Source organism: Crocodylus porosus, unplaced genomic scaffold, assembly GCF_001723895.1.
Source record: "Crocodylus porosus isolate Cpor-Errol unplaced genomic scaffold, CroPor_comp1, whole genome shotgun sequence".
Taxonomy (NCBI): domain Eukaryota; kingdom Metazoa; phylum Chordata; order Crocodylia; family Crocodylidae; genus Crocodylus; species Crocodylus porosus.
The window spans coordinates 40150422-40175684 of record NW_017728915.1 but is presented as its reverse complement, the minus strand read 5'-3'; positions in this window follow the sequence as shown (position 1 = coordinate 40175684).

Here is a 25263-nt window from a genome sequence, read left to right as displayed (position 1 = left end):
CTGACTTCCTGCCCTTTGGGCAGGGGGCTGGACTTGATGATCTCCCGAGGTCCCTTCCAGCCCTAATGTCTATGAAATCTATGAAATCATAAATAGGGACCTACTTAATTCGCGGCCAGACAAAGAAATTTGCTCAGCGCTGTCGCTGCATGAAGAGCCTATTTTGTGGATGTTTCCTGGCAGCCCCGCCCCGCACCGCTGATTGGCAGAGTGGCCCTGGAGGGGAGGAAGGACAAGGGGGTGGCTGCCCTCTTGCCTGCTGGCTGCCCTTCGTGAAGTCCCGCCCCTCAGCACCAATTGGCGGAGAGGCCCCAGGGGAGGAGAACAGAAGAGGGGTTGGCTGCCATCTCAGGTGCTGGCCCCCTTTGTGCCACCCCGGCAGCCGGCACCTTCCCCTCCTGAGCAGGCTGCAAGGTAACGAGGATCTCTCACTCCCACTGGGAAGCCAGCATCTTATTATTAAGAGGGGGGTTTAAGGTTGATTTCATAGACAATTGCGGATTTTGTGGTTTCCACAAAATTGCAAATAAAGTCAGTTCCTAACGATAAACACCTGGGACATAGTGTTAAAATGCCACTTAGTGAAGGAACACTTCCTCCGATGATAAAGTCAGAAGAGCAAAGAGCAGGGTTGGACACCACACACCGAGGAAGCCAAAGCTCACAAGGCTGAGATGCACAGTGAGAAGGAAGAGCAACACGATCACTTTAGAGTGCTTGGAGAGTCCCGTCTCCTCCCCAGTCTCTTCCTTCTTTCCACCTTCCGCTTACCAGAGGAAATGGAGACAACACATACTATAGCTTTACATCAACCACAATTATCCTAAATTTCCATTTAGTTTTCTGCAAGTTAATTGGTAGTGGTCACCTTACAATATACTACATTCCCCCACTCCCCTTTCAATAACATAACATTCTGTAGCAGAAATTTCCAGCTGAACGGCTGTCAAATGTAAACCCAAATGAACTGTGGTTTGATACGCCAGTCTGCAACTCAGCTGTTGATGCAGAGTACGTATCTTCCTGCCCCCACTGGATGTAGAGTAAGTTCTTGGGACGAAAAGGAAGATCTCCTGCAAGAATGAAGGGAAATGGCTGCAGCACCAGTGGGTCATCTTCTCTCCCCTTAGTTCTCATCTTTCTTATGCTCACAAAGTGTTTTCCTTACATTACTGCAGTTCTCTTAATGCCAGTAAGACCGACCATCACGAAGCCAAGTGGACACACTGGAGTAGTTCTGTTTTGGAACCAAATACCTGAGCTACATGTCTTAGGCACCCTGTCATTTGGGTATTTTTTTAGTTGTCACATATTGCAAAGGGGTTATTTCAGTACCTACAGTGCCAGCCTTCAGCTGTAACTGCACTTAGAACAAAGGGGAGTTAATGTAACCCTGCAAGGTTGTTCAGAGGATCAGAGAGGGGAGAAGTGTGGAGAGGTTTATAAGATTAATTCTTATCTCTCTGGGCAGTGGGTCAAGTCAGAACCGTCACTCAACCAACCCTATGGATAATCTCCCTTTATTACTTTCAATCAAACTAAGTGTCTCCAATCTGCACTACAGTTACCAATTTATTGAAAGAAATTATTTGTAGAGCTTGATTATATAATAAATTCAATATACCAAAATCTGGATAAACAACCCTGAAGTTTTTACATATCTCATTGCATAAAACAGCTTCTCCAGCCCAGCTGCATTAGCACCAGACAGCTGTTCAGCTGAGCAAAAATTCAAAGAAGGAGGTGGATGTCATGCCTTGCTCAGCGCCTTACTGAAATAAGGGAAACAGAATTCTGATTAGAGCTAGATGAAGTATCAGATCTAAAATGTCGCTGTTTGTGAATATTTAACAAGGAATTGCTCTGTTTTGTGAAAAATAGAATTTCTAGCATTTTCTAGTAATGCAATTCTAGCGCAGTCACTGGACACAACATAAAGCTGCCTGGATTGTGGAAATCATTCTCCTCCAGTGATGGATAATATGGCATGAGATTTTGCTTGCTTTGATTAATTTCTGAATATTGCAGAGAAACTGCATAATCCCTACGATAGCACAGAAAAGAAGGAAGAAATGATGAGCTATGATAAATGCGTGTAGTAAGGGAGCAGTCTGTTTCATCTATTATAGAAAGCCCCCAAACTGATATCATTCTGGTAAGCATTAGCCAAAATAAGGGGCAACACTTAGAATGTATTTTGCCCTAACAGTGGTATTTGAAAGATAAGAGTACGGGCAGCAGAAAACAAACACTGCTAAACATTGCCGTGACCATGATTGGAAATAGTACAGAAATAGAAAATGCACAGTTCCTTTTTTCAATCCACAACAGCCATTATTTATACAAGTACTGAATATGGAAAAGGCTCTGACAAATTTACAGTGGTGTTTGGATGGATGAGGATGACGAATGATGGATGAGGGAGACAGAGGATTCCCTTATTAAAGCATCAAATCCATCCCTAAATACCAAATAGACATCTTCTCCTCGACTGCTCTATCTCATACTCCAAACTACACAAGCCAACTACATTAAATGTTACTCCTTAATAGAAATCAGAAGATTTTTTTCCCCCCAGGAAATATTGTTCATTTGTACCGTGTAGCTGAGCACCTTTCATTCTGTGAATATTATCTATTTGAAATAAGCATCTGTAAAACAAAAGACAAATGGGACAATACAAATACAGATACAAATTAATTTCACTACAAATTAGATAATAGCTATAATTACAAAATTGTTCAGTTTGAAAATCTGATAAAATCATTCCCAGTGTTATACTCCATGGCACATTTTCTCAGGACCCCTCTAGATAGAGCTACAGCGATAAAAGAAAATTCACTGTTCTAGTGTATATTATACTGTGCTTCTGATCAAAATAGCCATACACAACCGTGTTGAAAGCACTACAGCTCCCACTAGTGGAAAAATCTATTTCGCCACGAGACTCGTGCATTCAGCATTAGCCAGGCCAGCCTTAAAAGACTTTCATGCTGTAGTAAATTTAGAAGGACACGTTTCTTCCTGAGGTTATTTCACTTGGATAGCGAGTTTCTGTAATGCGTTTGCCCGCAGCTTAGAACATTTGTGTTCTTCTTTTCCTTCCACTTGATCCTGTGATAAACACACAGCAGTGTGTGAACGTGAGAACGCACGTGATGTCACGCAGCCGGTTTACGGCTCCACTGCAAGCTGAAACGGGGAAAGAACAGCGGTCGACAGAGAACCGGCCTTAGTGAAACAGTCGAGGTCTTCAGCAACTGGGACTGAGAACAAAGAGGAGAATACGAAAGCAAACAGCAAGTGAATTACCATTTGAAGTCTAATGCAACTCCAAGTTTCTTCTAGTAAAAACGCTCCCCTATTCTGCCCAGCTAAAGATACTCAAATTAGCGAACAAGCACAAAACAAGCCAAAATCCCCTTGGCCATTTAGAAGACATCAGGACAACACTCTGTTGTGTCCTTGGTGCCTTTGGGACAAGTCCCCTAAGAATCTGCAGAAAAAAGGGGCAGGAAGCTAGCAGCTAACTATGCCCCCCCCCCCAAAACCACCCCTCTGCAGAAGGGAGCACTGTCACGAAGCCTTCCTGCAGGGAGAGGATCTGGATAGAGCAGGGAGACAGACATCTAAAACTGCGTGAATCCACCAGCAAAAACCACTTCCTGGGGAAAGGGCAGCATTTGGCAGAATGACACAATGGCTGCTGCAGCCACAGGAGTGAAGAGGAAGAAATTTCATCTAGCGCACCTCACCGATCACTCACCTGGGGATGCATGCTGTGTCCAGATTTAGCGCGGCCTTAGATGTAATGCTATAGGAATCCCTTTTACAGTTCAGCATTGCAAGTATGATTAGGATCCTAAGATGTTACACAAATCCACACTTACAATTCCTTTACTAGGTAACCTGATCAGAGGCACCACTTGGGTTACAAGGCTAATTGCAATTTTAAAAAAAAACTGCACCAGAGCAGAAGATCCTAATAAAGCTTCAGCTGAGTTTAAACCTGCCAGATATTTCTAATCCAAGACAAACTGAGAGCTAAGATGTTTTGGCTTGAAAACCATTCAGAAAGAACTACATATGCAGCTCTGGCACAAAATGTCAAAAAAACCCTCCTACAATGCAGCAGGAGTGTTAAAGACAGCAACAAGAAGGCCCAGCTCAGCAGCATGGTTTAATTCCAGAAAATGAGTGGAAAATAATCACAAATTCTGGAGAGAAAGTTTTGCTGTTCAGCTGCAGTTCTGAAGATGAGTTAATTTAGTTTCAAATTGTGCTGTCTTTGAAAACAATGTTATACATATTTTCCAAATCATATTTTCCTTCGCTACAGAAAAACCTTTCTGCCGTGCTCCTGTTTCAAATGAATCACAGGAAGGTAACATATTACTGCAGAGCAAACTGACAAAATAGGCTGCATCAAAAGAATCAAGTACCAAGAGACTGAGAGCTTGCCTCACACCTTCCTAGCTTACCTCTCAGAAGCTTATCTAGGAAAGTTTCTACATTTTAAAATGCACTTTCTAGAAAGCAACAAACTGCAGATTTTAAGATGAATGCACATTTTCTGTGGAAGAAGGGATGAACCCAGATTCTCAATGAGGTCCTGATTCTCCTAATACAGGTATTGTCTCGCCCTAAACGGTATGTACGTTAGCAAGTTTGAAGTACATATCTATTATTATCAAACCTGAAAGAGAAAACAATCCCCTTTCTTGAGCATAAATGCCTAGCCCTTTCCTTTCAAATTGCAAACGTGAGGCAACAAGACAAGATGCACATGCCCCCTGATGCAATAAAAGAACCAAATAAACTCAAGCAAACAAAGAGCAATCCTGACAAGGGGTCTCAAAGGCTCTCCAGAGAGATCTGTGCAGCTTTTAAGGAAACAGAGAAAACAATTGACTTCCCTAGTAAAGAGCATTAATGATGATGACTATGTACTGTCTATGGCAGCTAAATCTCAGAGCAAGTCGAAGCAGCTTGGCATCACTTCTCCATCTCCTTTCATAGCTTCACTCTTGCTGCAGAGCACACCCCATTCTAATTTTTTTAATCAGGTTGTCGTTGGCAACTTGTTGAACGGTGCAAACCCACCTCACTGGGAACAAGAATGGGAAGACAGGACCACGGGCATGATAAACGGTGATTGATACACCAGCTTTCCTACCTCATACAAAACATAAAATGTTATTTATTCCCAGAAGCTGCAGTTGTGGATGAAACAGAAAGCATGTATTGTTTTTCCTCTCCTCTTCCCTTTTTTTAATTATCTTTTGCATAAGGCTTTCCTTAAGCTGCAGAGCTAACATTAACAGCGGTATGCATTGTAGAAAATTTCTAACCACATTCACTCTTTCCCAGAGGAATCTATGTACTTTTTAATATTAAATGTGTAACAGAAAGCCATTTCTGGGTTGTACAAGAGGAGAACACAGTGCAGTGTTATCCAGTGCTCAACCAAGTAGCTCCTATTGTGCGGAATCCTAAACAAGAAACCAACTTGTGTTCTGAATAGGGTCTGCCTGGCCGTTGCTGCTTTGCTGTTTTTCAATGTCTTTTGAAAGATAATGCCAAACAGTATGCGTGTGCATTTAAAAAACCTGCACACCCCCAAACCATTCAGGATCCAGAACAATGTCAGAAGGCCAACCTGACAGCAGTAGGAGGGGGAAACACTGTTGTGGGATGATAAATCTATCCATGCTTCGCCGTTCAATCTCATTCATACAACATGTAGTTCTTGATTTAAAATATTGGCTAATTGCTTAACTTTCCTTCCACTTCAAACTTATTCGTAAAGTGTCCAATTATCTTTCATGGCCTAGGATTATTGATCATCTGGAACCCAATTCACCAAAGCACTTCATCACATGCCTGATTTTAGGGATGAGTAATCCCACTGATTTCAGTGACAGATGCCCGATTCTCTCTCAAGACTCCCCACTGTGCTGTATGAAAAAAAAGGAGCAAGATGTGAAATCTAGCTCAAGGAGTAGTCAAGCTGGAGTCCTCTTCCCGAAAACACATTCACATGTCACTTCACTCACATGACTAGTCCCCTTGAAGTCAAACAGAACTAGTCATGTATGTAAATGTCCCCTTTATCATTTTAATATATTATTTAATCCTAGTTCATTATTAAGGCATAATGACAGCATTTTAATGGCATGACTTAAGTGTTTGTGGACCTTGCAGCAAAAATGAATTTTAAAAAGGAAAGCAAGTGAAGAGAAGTTAGCCAGCCACAACACAGGGATGCAGAAGAAGTACCGAACCTAGGGGAAGTACAAAAGGAGGTAAAATGTGAATGGCAGGAAGAGATGAAGAAAGATCTGAAATGATGTTCTTTGACTATTCATTGGCAGAGCCAGAGATGTTTTTTGAGAGCTGACTCCCAAAACAAGTCCTTTTCTCCCAACTCGGGGGATGGTCACCACTCCAGAGGTAGGCAAAGGAAGAGATTCAAGGACACCTTGAAGGCCAAGGTGTACTGAAGACATGTGATGTTACCACAAATACCTGGGAATTCAAGCACTGAATCATCCCCAGTGGTGGTGTGACATACGACACAACATCAATCATTTTGAGTAAACCAGCCTCACCACAGAGCAGGGGTTGGCAATGTTTTTAGGCAGAGTGCCAAAAACACCCGCAACCTCGACTTGTTGGCTGTTGGTATGCCAGGGACGGATGGCAGGGGAGCCGCAAAGGGCCCAATGCTTGTGGCAGTGCAGCCCTGGCACCTTCCTTGCCATGTGCTCCAAGGCACGCATGCCAAGCAAAATGCCTTTGCATGACATGCTCTGGCACCCGTGTCAGGGGTTGCCTACCCCTGCTACAGAGGTAGATGGATGAGAGAGACAAAGGGGAAAAGCCATGACTCAGCGTCACTAGGGTCTATCCCCCCTGCCCAGAACTTTTTATCATGTCTGCAGTCCAATATGCAGATCTTGAATCAGCTTCCTCAGTTGTCCATGGACTTCCCTATTTACTGGAAGACTGTCATCCTTGTATCAAGGGACTGCCAACAAACTGTAAGAAATGAAGACAGCAATATAGCGGGGCTGATAATGTATGGAACAAAGTGAGAACCCTGAACTTCACAATGCAAGAGAAAACAGGTGGAGAGATTTCAAAGATGAAAGGGACCTGACGTGAGCAACAGGTGAGGAAAAGGACCGTAGTTGCTGTATTTTGAATAAACTGGAAGGATACGAGTTGAGAAGATACAGGAGATAATGTTAAGCATGTCATCAAGTCATATCTGTAAAACAAGCTTATCAGAGTAGGCATATCCCAAACTACAATTTCACTATGTCTCTTGGAGGAGAAAATCCTGCTCAGTCTTCCCCCTCTCATTAAAAGCAGAGAACTGGAAGACAGTAAATAATGCACCTACATTTAAAAAACACTGTAGAGGTGATGCTTGTCATTGCAGACCAGTAACCATTACATCCATAACAGATTTGTTGGTTAATATGAAAATTAAGATTAAATTTTAAACACCTGGTAGACCATAAGATAATACTGTATATCAATATGGCTTCTCAAAAGGAAAAAGCCTGTGTGATAACATGTTAAAAAGATTCTAAAATATTAAGGTTGTGGATAAAGAACTGGTTGACATGTACAGATATTTCAAAGGACTTGGACATGGTCCCTTGCAACTGACTGCTGAAGGAGTCAAATACCATTAGAAATAAGATACTGCACTAGATAGCCCATGGGTCTGGTCCAGTGTGGATGCTTGTGTTCCCACCATCCCTTGGGCTCACAGGCAAGAAATATAAAAGCTGCTTTGCAGGGCCAATCCCTTTCCAGGTTTTGATAAGTGTTAAAATGATTCAAAAAGTGGTGGTTAAATTAGCACAGTACTAAATATGAATCATGAGAAAGCTGCACGTACAATGGGCCTAATTTTCATACCACTCCTCCATTTTTGTACACACAATTAAATCTGCCCACAAGTAATTGTGTCACAACTGAAAGACAGCAGAAACGCTAGCATTTAAATGCCTGCTCATCTCATCTGCTCGTGAAAGCCAGACCTTTCAATGCTGGCACTGGTATCCACCCCTTGTTTGGCCAGGTGTGCTAAAAGCCACACAAGTCAACACAGGTATGAAAGGGTACCTGGTCCTTCAGGCTGGGAAACCCCAGGTGGTTGGGTGTGTTGCCAGACGCATTGCTCCCCAGTCTGCTCTTGGCTGTGAAAGCTGGCCTGCCTCCCCGTACCTGCCCACCTGACAGGCCTCAAGGCCTGAGCCAACCTTTGCCTAGTGCCTACAATGAACTGCGTGGCATTAAACACATCCCTGCCCTTCGCAGCACCCAGCACCAGACACACATGAGAACGGGGTTTGGAACACAGCTCATGGCCTCACCTTGTCTTCTCCCTCCACATGGTGCCCACTTGCTCCACACCTCACCACTGGGACTGTGCCCCGCTCAGGGCCGGGGGCCAGTGCTGAGGTTTCCACCACGCTCCACTCAGCCAGCCAGGCTGAAAGCACGAAGCCAGGAGGCTCCTGGACTCCCCTCTGCCCACTGCTGAGAGCCACAGCCCTTGCAGCTGCCCTGGGACTGCCTGGGCCTCCCTCAGCCTGCCGGCCCTGCATGCTCTTGACCATTTCCAGCATGTGACTTTCCTGTTAGAGCTGCTTAAAAGAGACATCCTGCCCCTGGGGCAGGGGGCTGGACTCGATGATCTCGCGAGGTCCCTTCCAGCCCCAAATGTCTATGAAATCTATGAAAAATGCTTTCTTTCATGTTTGCTATGGAAAATAAATGAATGGACAAAACATTTCCATTTTCAACAACAGTTTTCTTCAGTATCTTTAATGCTGTTATAAAGATACCATTGCTGGTCTCCAGTTTCTGTAAATTTTGGATATTTTCATTACAAACTCAAAGAACTGAAGGAAAGACTAAATTTTGTGGAAATTTCCATTTAATCATCAAGCCATTTTTCACTGAAAAAAATCCAATTAAACTCTTCAAGCCAGCTGTTTCTTGACCTAATTAAGCATGTGGTTATTTTACTCTACCAGTGAAAACCATAGCAAAATTCTGCTGACCTGCAGTGGCAGGATCAGTTTCAAATGTCTTTACCCAGGTCACTGCATGCAAGTCCAAAGCCTTGCCAACAGGAACTCATTCTCCCTTATCCCAGGTCAACGGCTAAAATTATAGCAATTATGTTCAGAGCTTTCTCTTCCTCTTTTTCATTGGTCTCCCAATTAAAAAGATGTGCATCAGGTCACTGAAGCTCTGTGGTTCGGTTTCCCATGTGTAAAACGAGGATAATGGTACTTAACTACTTTACAGGTTTCACGGGACACAAAAGTACTCTAAGAGCCAGGGAATCTGTCCACAGGAAAATTACTCCCAGACGTTGATGTTTATAAAAACAGTAAATACAAACTCCTTGGTTTTACAGTAACACCACTACACCCCTAAATCTAAATAAAACCATCCTTTTCTTTAGTATTGGGCATTTCAGCTTCCTAAGTACTTCTCTGACACTGGACCTTTGTTCCTAGTAAGCAAGGAAACAAACACGAATGTTAATCCACAATTTTAAAAAGTACCTTCCTGTCCTAAGTCATTCATGGTTTCATTCTCCCAGGAAAGATATAACTTACCTGGATCTCAATAAGGGAGATAAATGTATTATTCGATTTGTCACAGTTGCTTCTTGATTGCTTCTTGATACCTGTCCATACATTTTATATGTTCTGGTTTACCTGCAGTATGTCTGTAAAGATGAAGTACTAGTAATAAATATATGCAACAGCAGGGAGTCGGGTGATGCATGGCTGAACGAAAAATGATGAACCCTAATCCAAACATCAGCTTGGAAGGAAAAAAAACACACCACCTGTAGCTGGCTTTTGATTTGTTTGTTTTTGCTTTGGTTGCAAAGTGCTCTTGGCCCACAAAATGAACCCCGCAAAAATAAATATATAAATAATGCTAGGAATGATATAAAACCTATTTCCATCCATTTCCTGATAGTCTGCTGTTGTATCTTTGCATGGAAGTCAATAAAATCCCATGCAGCATGTGTTTTCCACTGGATGCAATTTTTACAGAATAGCTATAGGTAAATTATTAGTTGGGTAAAGCTGCATTTGTTTTGGAAGGCCTGATTTAGGAAAGGCAGGAGATACAGAAAGAATAGGTGGTGAGCGCACCAAGCTCTTCTTTTATTGCTACACCTTGTGGATACATTTTAAAATGACATTTTTACCTTATTATTTTATATTTTAGGTCTTCTAGTGAATCACATTTTATCTCCCTTGGGTTGTCTGTTTTGATATCTGTTTATTTATCCACTTGGGTACCCGAGTAGATGTGCTAGAAAATCTTTCTGTGGTATATTTAACAAAAGACAGTGCAGAGGAAACTACAATTCAAAGACTTCTCTCATCCCATGTTTCTGGAAATCAAAATGCATTTCTAACCTATCCAGTCTCTTAGAGCCTGCAACACAATATTAATCATGAAGCAAAATAGACTGTCTTTAGTAAAACTCAGTGTTTAAAATGCTGTTCATGAGATATGCCCCCAAATAATGAAAAACCCCTATGACAACACAGTGGCTTAGGAGCTGCCCCAGTGGCACAGACCAGTGATCCACCCAGTCCATAGCTTCAACACTGGAAGGCAGAGCGCAAGTACCAGGCTCTGCACCTACAGGGGCCGGGGCCAGCGATGCAGGGGCATGTGGGGTAGGTGCGCGGGTCTCCCAGCCCTCCTTCCACTACTGGCAGGAGCACCAGGTGCTTCCGAGGAAGCCTGAGGAGACACCTCAATGAACAATTGCAGAATAACCTGCTCACTTTGGTAGGTTTAGCCTGACACCGAAAAATAAAGGTATTCCAACATAGCACAAACAGTGAATGTTTTCCTTCTTTATAAGTGGTGAATCATTTTTTGAATCTTATTAAGTTTCTGCCTCAGTCATCTCACATGGCAATGAGTTCCACAGTTAATCATGCAAAAATTTCACCTACTGCCAAGGTTTAAGTTTGCTTGCTTTCATTTCCTTTTAATGGTCCCTTGCTCTCATGAAAAACAAAGACAAAAAGAGCTACCAGTGTTCCTTTTCTTTACTTTTTACTATATTGTGTAGCTTTTTTAATTTGGGAGTCCCAATCATTTCGGTCTTAAAACAGAAATCTTTTTAGGGTTTTAATTTTTTTTGTTACTATTATATGAACTCCTATTTCTGCCTTGTCCTTTTTGCGATGGGTTGATCAAAATGGAAAAATGCATTCCAACTGAAGGCAAGCCATTTATTTTTATGATGGCATTGTAATATTTTCAGTATTGTTATTATCATGTGATTAATGTAGCACATACGGGCCCTAGTCATGGATCAGGGCACCACTGGTCTAGGGGGTGTGCAAGCACTGAATAAGAACATGGCTCCATTTCCTACACATCCTAAATTTCATATCCTGTGTCTTACGCACCCTAACAACAGGCAGCACACAACAATATGCTATAAGCACATAAGGCCCAAGAGGTCAGCAAGCAAATTTTACACTATATACTTATATGGGAAGATGGCTGGGCTGTGTAACACTTTTCATTAAGAAAAATACCTTCCAACACTTTTCATTTAGAAAAATACCTTCCAACCCTTTCTGAGAAACTCATGCCTGCCTTGTTTGCACCAGGCCTTTGAAACTCAGCAGGGAGAAAGCCCTAGGGTCAGAGAAGTTTGTTCCATGAAATTCTGTCCAGGTTCGACTAAGAAAAACTTGAAACTTGTGTTTGCCTGCTGTCATTCATGTTGCCACTCCTATGCTCTGAATTCAGCTGAAGTCTGGTGGAATTATTAGGACATGATTCTGTAATTTAATACTGTATCCCATAATGCATATGGAAAAAGAGGTAAGGTTGCATGGGCAACCTACCTTGTGGCATTTCCTATTTTGAGTGCTTTACATTGCAACCTTAATATTATTCTTTTAACTCAAAGTATAGTTTAACTTAAAAAAAGACTCTTAAGTTACAAATTAAGCCTAAACAAGCACTGCCTAAAGGACGTTTCCTCCTAGCAACAGAAAGTGAAAAAAGCGTGGCCAACTGAAATACCATGATCCAGATAAACTTCAAGCTCCCAACTTCAGAAATAAGTTCTGCAGTGCTAAGAGTCTGAAATTACTATTTGTCCCTAAAGGATGAAGCCAGGCCTCACAATCCGACTCGGCACCCCTTTGCATGGAACCCAGCTGGACCAGCGTACAGCACAGTTCCAGCTCTGGGTATGCAAGCACACGGAGCTCATGCGAGCCCTTCCATGGTACATGGGATTGTCCAGCAGAGGCATCACTGGGCGCTTGCTTGAGTGCCCTGGGCAACAGCCATGCACGCGGCAGAATCGGTGGCTGTGCCGAGGCTGGCAGGGCAGTGACGCAGAGGCCGCCATGCATCCCCCTCCCTCCTCATTACATGACTGCTCTCCGGTCCTGCCTGAGACTTTGAAAGCCATGCTTGTAGCTTCCCAAGGCCCCATCAGTTATGTCCATGGTCTCAGGACCACTCCTAAGATATGCTCACTCCAAGACTCTTGTTCAACTCCTTTGAAGACAAAGCGGTAGGAAAGCAAGGTGCTTAGCAAAGGAATTTCTTACTCAGCCATTTTAATTCTCTAGTGCCTGTGAATAATATAATCTTTGCAAAATAGTAAATGTCCTGAGATGACCCCCATCCTGATCCCCAAATCCCACATTTCTATTTCACAGCCTGAGCAGTCACTCTGGCCTTCCCTCTTTCTCTGTTCAGCCAGTTGCCTTTCCCCATTGGATAAGCATTCCCATGAATGCAGCCACTTTTTGCTATGTGCCTAGGCTGAAGGAACCAAGTCTACCCAGTATGCTGACACCCCTGGGTGGGAAATCTTTACTCCATCGGGTTGGGCCAGCAGTGGAGAAACAATCAAAGCTGAGGGCCCCAGATTGCTCTGTGAGAGCTTCTTAGCAAGGCATCATATTCGCTTAGTGGAATTGCCTTGGTCAAGGGTTCGCCAGCACATACCACAAAATGGAAACCATCATGCAAAATGGAGTTAGCCATTTGGTGCAGACATATCCCATTCTGTCACACCAACCTACAGGAAGGAGGTGGGGAGAACGTGCCACATATCCAAAATCAAAAACTTGACTTTCCAGCTGACATCTTACCACCTTATAACCAGGAGGAATGGAAACAGAGGCAGGCATTTAGGTAGAATCTGTTTTTGTGACAGCATGTGCCCAAGCACCTAGTGTCTAAAGGCCCAAAATGTCTGACAGGCATCTTTTCAAGTTTGTGCAGAAGGACCTTACTAGCTACTGTGCACCTAGCAAACTGCAAAGCACTGAATAAACTGGGACAAAACCTCAAGGTGGGAAAAGGACCCAGGAACAGTGCGAAACACTATGCAAAAGCCAAGGCAGTGAGCAGAATGGAACCATTTTGTGTGGTTTTTCAGATATCTAGGAACTTTCTTGTCCCCTTATAAATGTGCAAAGCCACACATATAGGCCACGTGGTTGAGAAAATTAGTGTTTCAAGATCAAGTGACTCCAAGTGTTGAGATGGGCACCACAGAGCAAATGCTATTTTTATTAAGGAAGTAACTAGAATGATAGTTTATGGTTAGGTATGGCCAAAAAATTAGGCTGCCTGTTGAACATGAGATGAAGTAGGTGCCAGAATATTCAGATGATTCTCCTGCCATAGTTCCTTTGGTGACTAGGATAAAGGAGGAATGGACAGCAAAGATGAAGGCAAGGACACAGTAGTAGACTGCACAAGACAATGTGTGCTTTGAAAGGAGGTTTTTCACTGGCTTTTAGTACCACGTCCAGTAAGGGTTAAAAATATATTAAAGCTAGGGATGTCCTGTCCTGATTTAAAATGAGAGCCCAAGACCCCAGGGTGAAAACCACATGCTAAGAGTATCTTTACAAACTGAAGAATGACCTCATGGGCATATTTTGCAATCCTGAGAATAGCATGAATTTCAGCATAAGCTCCTCAAGCCTGTATCACAAATGTTAACTGTAGTAACACATTTGTGCTGGACATGCTCTATGAATACTGCTGGGAAGTTATTCTCCCCAAGTATTACTGCTTTTCTATAGATGCATAAAGTACACAAAAAGGTTCCTAAATGTAGGAAAACAAGTATATAATTACATAATTAAGCAGATACACTGCAATTTTTCTTTTATGTTAGTCTTTATATCTTTAAAAGGCAACAGGACAGAGCTGTGCTAAAAAGCAATAAAGCATGGGTAATTTAATACCAAATTACATCCATATTGAAAAGTTTACATGAAGTTGAGAGCAGACAGAGGTCAGGTTTTCAACAGGACTGTCTTTAATTGTGGCCATCAGTTTTAGCAATCCAGATCTCTGGATCAAAGACAGATATAATGTGTTTCCTCAACACTGACTAGTGAAAGCAGACAGTAAGCATGGCACTATCTTGCACCAAAAGGTCATAAAAAAAATTATCAGAAAGGGAATGTGTTCAACCCACACATTCATGTAACATACTGTATATTTTTAACAGTTACATTTTTCTAGCCGCTTTTCCAGCAGGCAAGAATGTAAGTTAAAATTTTACTCAAGCTTTTCAGATGCAAAGTATTTTTCTTGTCTTCTAATAAATGTGCAATCTTTGTGTAGATCTTTATTAATTTTTCCAGTTGCTTTCAATCATACTCCTCAGCTCCATGAAACAATCCCTTCTTCCTTAGGGAAGAGGAGATGTGAGCTAAGACACCACTCTCTTTCCTTTTTTCTTTTTTTTAAATCAAATGAGGAGTAAATTATCAGCAAATCAGATAGAAACAAGTTTCCTAGATCTGCAGATCCATTCCACAAATGAAGCAATTTCATCTCTGCCGGCTCTAGGGGGGGTGGGATTTTAAGTGGCCAAGGGGGACCAGAATGGGGATGCTAGCAGGCGAAGCATCACAACATTTGCATGCACAGACCACTCAAATCTGCACCAGGAGACTACTTGTGAGAATCCATCTTTTTTCACTTAACAAGATACAAAATATAAAACACATTTGCCTCTTATTAAACCTCTCCTGTAAGTGGTTCCAGGTCCACCATTTTTAGAGAGGGAGAGGGGAGCCTGGATGCCCTCTCGGGAATTTCACTGGAGTGAGTGGAGATGAGGTACAGGCTGGGAGCCTTTATTGCTTTAATTTTTTTTTTTCCCCCTAAAAGCACAGAAGGAATAACATTTTAAATCATTAGTATTTACTTTAAGTAGCACTTTCTTCAACTAAGCCACCCCTCCCAGCCCTTACCCCCATAACATGGCTCCCCGTTCTTCCACCCTGGAACGGCCCTGCTGGAATTTCACTCCAGTGCCTGAACCGGGAAGGGGCTTTTTTAAATTCTAGCATCCAGATAGAGGTGGCTGCGGAAGAAACTGCAATCATGTTTTCCTTAAAACACACAGAGAATAGGGCCCTTGTATTTATTGGCACCTAAACCTGAAAAACAGCTAAAGCCTCTTGAAATTGCTTCACTTCTGTAGCAGTAATTTGTTTTGCTACAAGACAGGAATTTCTGTTAAAAACAGGCTTCTTAGCATTTCCACTCAATTCACAGACAGAGTTCTGCGTCACACATTTGGTGGCATTTTCCAGAGTTCTGTGCTTTTGAATGATCAGATACAATACTAAAATTTATTCTAAAAAAGAGACTAACAATAACTGCTTAAATCTATACTGCAGACAAAAAGATTAAGAAAGGAGAGCTAAGGAAAAAAATAAGTCATGGACTCTGCAGGTTCACGCATTTTGTAAAATATATCACTTTAAAAAATGCTTATACCACATTCAGAAAGAAGAAAGGAGTTGGGGGCAATTTTACAAGAAAATAAAGTGTTAATGAGACAATCTGCAGAAATAAAAATGTGCAGTTTTCACTCCAGAGAAGGAACTGGTGCTTTCCACTTACAATCCACCAAAGCTACCGAGAATACAAGGGCTGCTGCAATTTTTCAGTTCTGTTCCTAGGCTAGAATATTTCTCACAGAACAGACCATATGTTGTTGGACAGAGAAACTTGGCATCACATTTTATCATCTCATATAGAAAGAAAGAGGGGGACACAAAAAAGCCTTTTAAAAAAAAGTAACAGCCAGATGAAACAAAGGATGGATAGAAAATGGGGCCTTCAATGGGCAAAAATAATGCATTTCTTACGATCAAGTTTGGACAAAAGAAAAAAAGTGTCTTTAATAAATACCTGTCATAATCTCCCAAATCAGCTGGATACACATTTTTTCCATGTAAATTTTATATCAACCAATCCTTTATTTCATATAATAGGTACAACTGGAAAAGTCTTCTAGAGCAGCCACACAGGAAGTCAGATGTAGAGATAAAAGCTATTTTGATGCTGCTCAAAAGCCAAAAGGAAAACTTTAATGGGATTCACATAGCTTAATTCAGCAAGTTCATCCCCACAAGAAGGCTTTGCTTGTGGAGGACCCACGAATACCCTGGCTGACAAAAGACTGGCTAAGGATACATCCCACCCAGGACTGCCACCACCTCCCAGTGCCTACTGAATCTCCAGTATCACACCTGGCTCACGCATCAGAGAAACAAATAAAAAGTAGGACCATATTGACTTGCATACCACACTTCCCTTTTCCACTCCTTTTCCAAAGTATCAGCCCTCCAAAACTGGAGTGCACGTCTTAAGCAGGGAAGGCTATTTTCTTTGCCAGAACTTCACTACGTGGGGGCATAAAAGGATAAAGAAACTTTGCTACAAAACAGCTTCCAGCTTCTCTATCCCTGCCAGAAAATAGGAGAGGGTGCAGGCCAGTCTTAACCCTTGCACAGTTGCCCTCAAATTGATGCCAGCTTCTGGCAAGTTTTATCTCATAACAAGTGTATGAGGGATACATGGAACAGGGAAGGCACCCACCACAATGGCACACAGCCTGTAGCACAGTGTCTTCATGAACAAGCCTGCTGTACGTCATGACTCTGGAAAAAATCTTTTTTTTCTATATTCTGCCTCCCAAAAGCAAAGTGTGTACCTTACTTGGGGGCATACGGTATGCAAGAAAATACAGTACATCACAGAGCATGAATCTATATTAGGGAAGGCAGTGACTCCGAGAAGGATTTAATCCACAAACTGAATGTGGATTTCCCAAAATAATAATATCTTTAAGAACATCTGGAATTATAAACAAAGGATACGGAGCAGCAATGAAGAAGTGGTATTTCCTCTGTATATAGCATTAGTAAAATCATTACTGGCATACCTTGACACCTTGTCCAGTTCTGATGTTGAGTTTTGGCATTCTCCTCTTGCAAGCACAGAGGAGGAAAGGGATCTTGGAGTCTTTATTGACTCCAAGATGAACATGAGCCACCAATGCCAGACTGCAGCCAGCAAGGCCAGCCATCCTTGTCATGCATCCAAAGGTGCATCTCAAGCCGGTCCAGAGAGGCGATACTCCCCCTCTATGCAACTTTGGTCAGGCCGCAGTTTGAGTACTGTGTCCAGTACTGGGTGCCGCACTTCACAAAGAATGTGGCCCACCTGGAGAGGGTTCAGAGGAGGGCCACCTGCTTGGTGAGAGGGCAGCAGGACGGGCCCTACAAGGAGGGACTGAGGGACCTGAACCTGTTCAGCCTCGGCAAGAAGAGGCTGAGGGGGGACCTGGTGACTGCCTACAAACTCATCAGGGGAGATCAATAGCAAACAGGAAAAGCCCTTCTCTCCCCAGCACCACCTGAGGTGACAAGGAACAATGGTAATAAGCTGATGGAGAACAGGTTTAAGTTTGAGATCAGGAGGCAATATTTTACAGTTAGGGTGGCCAAAATCTGGAACCAACTTCCCAGGGAAGTGGTCCTCACCCCTACTTCGGGCAAATTCAAGAGGAGGTTGGGTGATCACCTGTCTGGGGTCTTGTGAACCCAGCATTCATTCCTGCCTGTGGCAGGGGGTCAGGTGAGATGATCTGTTCAGGTCCCTCCTGACCCTAGCTACTATGAAACTATGAAGGATATCAGAAAAGAAAAAAGCGATCAGAAATGAGGCACAAGAAAGATTCAAGCTCTATAAAAATCTACTTTACGGCGACAGACAAAAGACACTCAATCAATTTAACCTAACCAGAAGAAAGTTAAGTGGTCACAGATCATGTCCTAGAAGTACATGCACAAGAGGATTCTTGAGAGCAGAAAACATTTATTTTAGCAAAGAAAGAAAAAAAAATAATAGTGTCCATGGCTAGATAAATTCTGACTGCAATTTAGCTGCATATTTATAACAGTGAGGGCAATTATGACTGCAACAACTTACAAAACAACATGGAGGATTCTCCACTGGAAGTCTTCAAATCAAGACTAGTTATCTTTCTAAAATATGTGCTGTAGCTCACCCAAAAGACATTGTATTTGTTTAAAAAAATTACTGTGCTGTGCAGTGTGTCCCACTAAGTAACCACAGTGGCTCTTCTGAACTTTATATCTCTGAATCTCAGAACACCCTACCTCCCTTCCACAACCCACTGAACTCAATAAAATGATGCGAGTGAGGGTAACGCTGCAATTTATACACCTGTTGCAGTACAGGGAATAAATCATTACCCTAGAATGCAGTGTAATCAATAGGACCGCCAGAGAGCTTCCTCAGACCCAAGAGCAAGGAAAGGTAGAGATGCATCCGGCTCTCCCTGAAAGAGCACTATATGTGCAAGCTGAAAAGGGATAGAAGGATGAACAGGCTGCCTAGAGGCTCCCAAAGACTCAGTGCTGGACGCCTGGTTGCCAAACATCTCAGGCACAAAAGGCAGTGGTCATAGTGTGAGTGGTAGAAAAAGAGATGAGAATACAGATCTTCAAGCCCATTTTAGCTTGTGTCTCAACCAGAAGACTATGCTTTTGCTCCTTATAAAGTATCTTAAAGACAGAAGCTTCCTATTTTATTACCAGAGAAACACACCGTAAGTAGCTTCTGACCAGAAACCCTCTAATCCCAGGTACCTGGTAAAGACTCGCTTGCTTTCTGAGAGATTCCAGAGTGGGTCGGGTCCAGCGTCCTTGTAGGATTGACAAAGAGTATTTTTTAAACATTTCCTACATTAAATTTATTCTAAAGATTAGGATTAGAGAGATTATTCAGAGATGTTCTGGGTCAACGTTATATTTTTTTTTGTGGATAGATATAAATGCTCATTTGACTGTAACTATTTCCAATCCTGGAAGGCACGCTGCATTTCAGAAAGCAACAGCATAGCTGCCTGACCAGAAGGCATGCTGAAATGCACCTTTCATCTGTAAGAATAAATGCCATCACGCTGACGAGTCCCAAATGCACTTGGAGCTTTAGGAAATCCATATGTAAAGCACCATTTTGACTAAAGCAATCCCAAGTCCATTCCCCATATTTTCCAAGGGAAGAAGTAATAATAAATGTCCTTTGTATTAGTGTTGACAGTATAAACAGGCTTTTATCTCCATCACTATTTTGCAGAGAAATGCAACCTTTCTGCATATTAACCATATCTCAGCATTTCATGGCAGGGTTCCAAAATGCAGCCGTCATTTCCAGCTGAGATGCTGCTTCCCTACTCCAGTGGCTTAGTAATGAGGAGTCCTATTATTACTTTAGTCACCTTTTTAAACCGAGATGTAGAGGAGCCATTCTGAGAAATTGGGTGAAAATTAAAGGAAGCATCATCTTGTGGTTAAATCACAGACCTGGCAGTTCAGAGAGCTGAGCTCTCCTCCTAGCTCTGTTGCACACTCGTGGTGAGACCAGCACAACTCCTTCAGGACCTCGTCCTGCAACTTCCTGCATCCAGTACTTTGCTGCTAGGGTCAATCTATTCAACACACTTCATACAACATTTCAAAACTATCTTGAATGCTATTTAAGTTTAAAATATTTTAATTTTACTGTTGAGTAGTATTGTTAAGTATACAGCAAGTACATCTTTATTAGTGTAAATTTATATTAAAAACAGATTTTTTATTCAGAGGTTCACAGATTTTTGGATTAGAAAGGGCTAAAGGACATCTAGTCCAGTGGTTCTCACAGCACCCCTCTATAAGTTTTTTAAATTTAGTGGCACCCCATTGAAAAACTCTGACCTAAAATTTAGCTGGTACCAGACAAGGGCAGCAAGGGCAGTACCTGACCCTATCATGCTCTGCTTTGCCTATAGTCTAACCGCTCCCTGCCCCTGAAGGGGTATGCATAGCCCCATCGCTGCAGTTACTCTTCTGGTGACTGGAGCCTCTCCCACTGGCCCCAGGTGTGAGGAAGTGATGGGGAATAAGCCTGGCCAGAAACTCTGGCCCACATCCACCCATCTGTGCACGCGCGCAGCACAGCATGCTTCTGGGAGTGCAGGGGCAGGGAGGCTGCCGGGGGGCAGGAAGCGGCAATGGGTGTTGCTGGTCCGTGCTGGCTCGGCAATAGGCGGAGACAGGGACCAGGCACTGTGATGCCTGTGGAAGGCGTTTAGTATTAAAACGCAATCTGTTTCCATCTCACTCCATAATGGTCCTGTCATCGCTGCTTTCCATTCCTGCAGTTGTATGTCATCCATAACTGTTATTAGGAATGACTATATTTATACTTCCAGATCACTGATAATTCTAGGGCCAATATATTCATCTGTGATGTAACCCCAATAAAAATCAATGATGAGCAAATCCTAGGCCTCAATCCTAATTTCATACATGTGACTTGTTATTTCCAATGTTGTAACCGGGCATAACCTTTAATTTACATAAATATGAAGTACAGTACATACACCCCCCATCACTTGTCTCTATTCCAGTTTTGATGACTGCACTGCATCCCTTATTCTTTTCTTTTCCTATCCTGTATCTACTTTTTCTCTAGCTTTCCCTTCTCTAATCTGATTTTCTTCCCTCCTGTTTTGCCTTTGTCCTGTATTTTCGTTTAAACCTGTATCTGGTCCAACACCAGAATCTCATCTTTTTTGAGGTGAACTAGCCCTTCCTGATACTACTGCTTGTGGATAAGATATTGATTCTCAGCCAGCTGCTACAACACCCTGTGGTGCTGTGAGACCTTTTCAAGGGTGCTGCGGGGCGTTGTGCAATGCTGGCACTATTAGGGGCACAAGCACCTGCATGTGATTCACGACATAAAACCAGAGATTTCAAATAGGAATCCACAGTGTCAAAAATATTCTGACCTGAGTTTTTGAGTTCTTTGCAACAGAAGAATTGGTCTATTACATTTTCACAGTCAAAAATAAGTTAAAACTAAGAGCTGGCATTTAAGGGGTGCCTTGAATCTCAAAGGGTTGAGAGCCACTGGGATACCTGTAGTATATGGAGAAGGGGGATAGGCTGACTGACTTGCCTTGATCCACAACACCTTGTGCAGCACACCTATAACTGGGAAATCAACAAAAGAAGAACTTTAAAGCTGCTAGAGATATTTGAAATACTCTTCCCGATGCAGAACACCTAAGAATATTTGATCGATCAATCAAGTCAAAAATCAAATTAGAGATAAAATTACATTTCTTCCGGTCTGATACTGTAACCATAAATTAATAAAAACTTTGCAAAAAACCAAATAAATAGCTGAACTCAATTTTTTTAAATTACAACCTGAATTCTACAATTTGCCAGATACATTTTGTCACTAGGTCACCATTTCTCTTTGCCCCCACCTGTTTCTCACCCATTGTGTGCCACACATTTGCATGTTCACTGACTGGCATTCTTGCACGCTGGCTTCTGGCCTCTGTCCTGCTCAGGAAGAGCACAAAACAACAGCAGGCACTCCTGATGCCTGAAGAAGAACATTTCCACCCAAAAGCTTGCAAAGAAGAATTTTTGCAACTATCTGAGTTGGTCTAATAAAAGAGATGAAATTTAGCCAAAGAACCTTGCCCATCTGAATTCCTGCCATTTGTCACTTCTATGATACAAAGGTGTGAGCTCTGAAAGTACAAAGACTTGAATGTAGTGTATAGAAGTGACATGAGCTACTCAATAAGGAAACCGAGTCTCTGAGGCCTTTGTTCAACTGCTGTACACTCAAGATCATCCTGGGTATTTTTCTGACCCAACGGACAAGCAGATATTGGCCTGCTGCCAAAAGCTATCAAAACCCCAGTACTATTTCAGCGCTCTAGAGTGAAGATCGCTGCACAGCTGTGGCAGTATTTTGTCACGTTTGAGAGATTAGCCTGTCTAGTACTAGTAAGGAAAGTTATTTCATGGCTGGAGAATTAGGAGGAAATGTGTCCTAAACTACTACAATCCCCATTTAATCTTTTCACCTCAGGGATTCGGATCTTCCCAAATGGTGTCCAGCACCAAGTTAACATGGCTGAATGCAATAATGTCTGAAAACTCACACTCAGCAGAAACATGGCGATAACTATTACCTGCAGTTTGTATGTGCATCCTATGCTGCACGAGGACTAGTGCAGTTTGTAGAAGATCCCATTTTATTATGGCCTCAGGACACTGAACGAGAATTGGTCTAGCAGGAAAAGAAAAGTTATTGAGCCACAAGCTTTTCTTTCAGATGGTTTTCTCTTCAAAAGTTTACTTTACCTCCCAAATTAAATTCTTTTGGTAACATTCATTACTTCTTTTGAAGAACCTTAAGTTGCAGCATTGCGTCCACAGTTATTTATTACCTGCCTCATGGTCTGAACAAATATGATTTTGTTATTCTATGTTGTCAATAGAAAGAACACATATGGTTTTGGTTGACAAAATTATGATATAATTCACTGTATCCTAAAAACTGATTGAAAAGTTTGCAGATGGTTTCTGGGCATGGTGGGCAGGGAGGTGGGAGGGAGGATTGAATTTCAAGAAAAGATGTGCCAATTTTTTTTCTCTTCTTACTGTTCACCCCATTTCCACATCCCAGCTCCTCTCGTATTAGATACTGTGGCAGAGCAGGTATCCGAGCCAGAAGTCAGATGTTTCCCCTTAGCTTTTGGCATTCCATCATACTTTGTCATGTTAACATTGCATTCTGCTCAAGTTCCTAGCACAGATCAACATTAGGTGATAGCGCACACATCATGTCGCAAACAACAGAACACAATTACAACACAAGTCCAGAGAATGATAATTTAGCACTACAAAAACTTTGTTTCTAAGGAACATGGCCTTTATACACATGCTGAAGGCTTGAAGTTGATCTTTTACTGGTTCATTTAAGAAAAGTTTTGCTGTTCCTCAATTCTCTGAGCAAAGCAGAGAGACAAACGAGGAGACAAAAAGACAATGCTGTCACCTTGGATACAAAGTTCTTATATTTCATGTTTCAGAAACACAAAAACAGCAACTCTCCAAAAGTAAGGATTATCACTTCTGTGGGCTTTTTGATTGCTCACCGTGCTTTTATATATTCTGCAAAACCAAACACCCATTTCAACTCTGCTGGATGTATTCCACCTCCAAGATCCAAATCGTACTTCACAAAGAGATGCATGTGTCATTTGATAACACACATTTTTCTTTCAGTGATTTAAGTGAAAATATTTATTTAACATTTCACTTTCCAGACACTACATTATCAGTGCCCTATACATAACACTGATTAGACAAGACAGATAGATCAGACAGATTTTAACTACAAGACCCAGGGCCATGTCCAGACGAGTGCAGCCTTGTGGTATGTGGCACCTCAGACACGTCCGTGGCGCCACGTACCACGTTTAGGTGTTCTCTGCGCTGCAAGGGAGCAGCACGGGAAGAGGTGGGGGTTGATCCCTGGATATCCAAGGGGCAAAAAAAAAATGTGCACAAAAAAAGAGGAATGGCACACGGGAGGCAGCATGTGCCACACAAAGCTGGAGCCTGGGCAGCTGGAGCCACACTCCAGCTGCCAACCGAGCTCCGAGCAGCAGGATTGCTGCTGGTGCAGCCCCAGGACCCCAGGCAAGGCTGCTGGGACCAGCCTAGTGTTGACCCCAGCCTTCCCTACCCTGGGGTAACCTACCACATGCCAGAGGGCTCATAGCACAGGTGTTCCCCAGGGACAACTGGCAGCAGCAGCACACGGTATCCCGCTACTAGTTGTCCCCAGGGAACCAAACTCCCACACTCATGTGCACATGGCCTAGGAGTCCCACTCTAAAGTCACTTGGGTCATCCAACACAACTGTGACTATTTGGAAGGTTATAATGCACTTTATATCAGCTGGGCCCACATCCCATTACTGAGTAACATCTCGTTTTTGTGAGTCAATGAGTCGTGACTGACTCACAAAATTCTCTGCCTTTTACTGGACTAGAACCTGTCAAGTTTGTTGCAGTGAAAAGAGGAGCACAACAAATTATGTACTTGACCAGCTCTAAAAACCAAAAGTGTGCGTGCACACGCACACACGCACACAGACACACACACCCATACGCTTGTTAAAACAGGCTGGAACAGGAAGACAAGCTATGGGGAAAATGCTGCTTACACAGGCAGGGGAGTTAAAGGAGACTCCTCTTCTGCTTTTCATAAAGCAGGGGGAATCTGACCTCCACGCCTGTTCGCTTTTATTTTAACTCCATACCAATGATGGACAACTCAAAACATCACAGGTTTGGTCTAGTGGCCAGAATGTTACCCTTCTTCTGGCATGGCAATTACCATTTGAACTTGTCTAGAAGCTTGGCCAAATTTGCTGAGTGGGCCTGGAATAGCAAGCTGAAGCTGAGCCTGGATACGACTAACTAATTGCTGAGGGGGAGGACATCTGGAAAGTGTCATCTGTGCACAAGTAGCCCTGCCTGTCTCTGAGGTATGCCCAAACATGTCAATACGTTTTCCAACATGGATTTCATTTTTTAACAGGATACATGTGGAAGCTCGTGTTTCAGCAGTGGTCAGGACTGGGGCTTTTTTTTCTTCAAAAAGATTTGCAACCTCTAGCTATGCTACTGTAACATGATTTATCTGGGGCTACTTTCAAAGAACACTCATAGGCCACAGTGTTACAGAACACAAGAGCACAGGCTCTCACCTATGTGTTAATGCAGATCACAGAGCACGGTCCTCATTATCTGCCTGTTATCCAGTGAGTACAATTCAATGCCTTAAATAACACAGACACATTCCCAATAAGGGATCATCTATCCCAATGCAGCAAGGGTGATCATGATTAAAGTTGCTGATCGGATTGTGCTATGGCCTTGGGGTAAAAGAAGGTGAAGTTTTCCCCATGAAGACCTCCCATTTCTGATC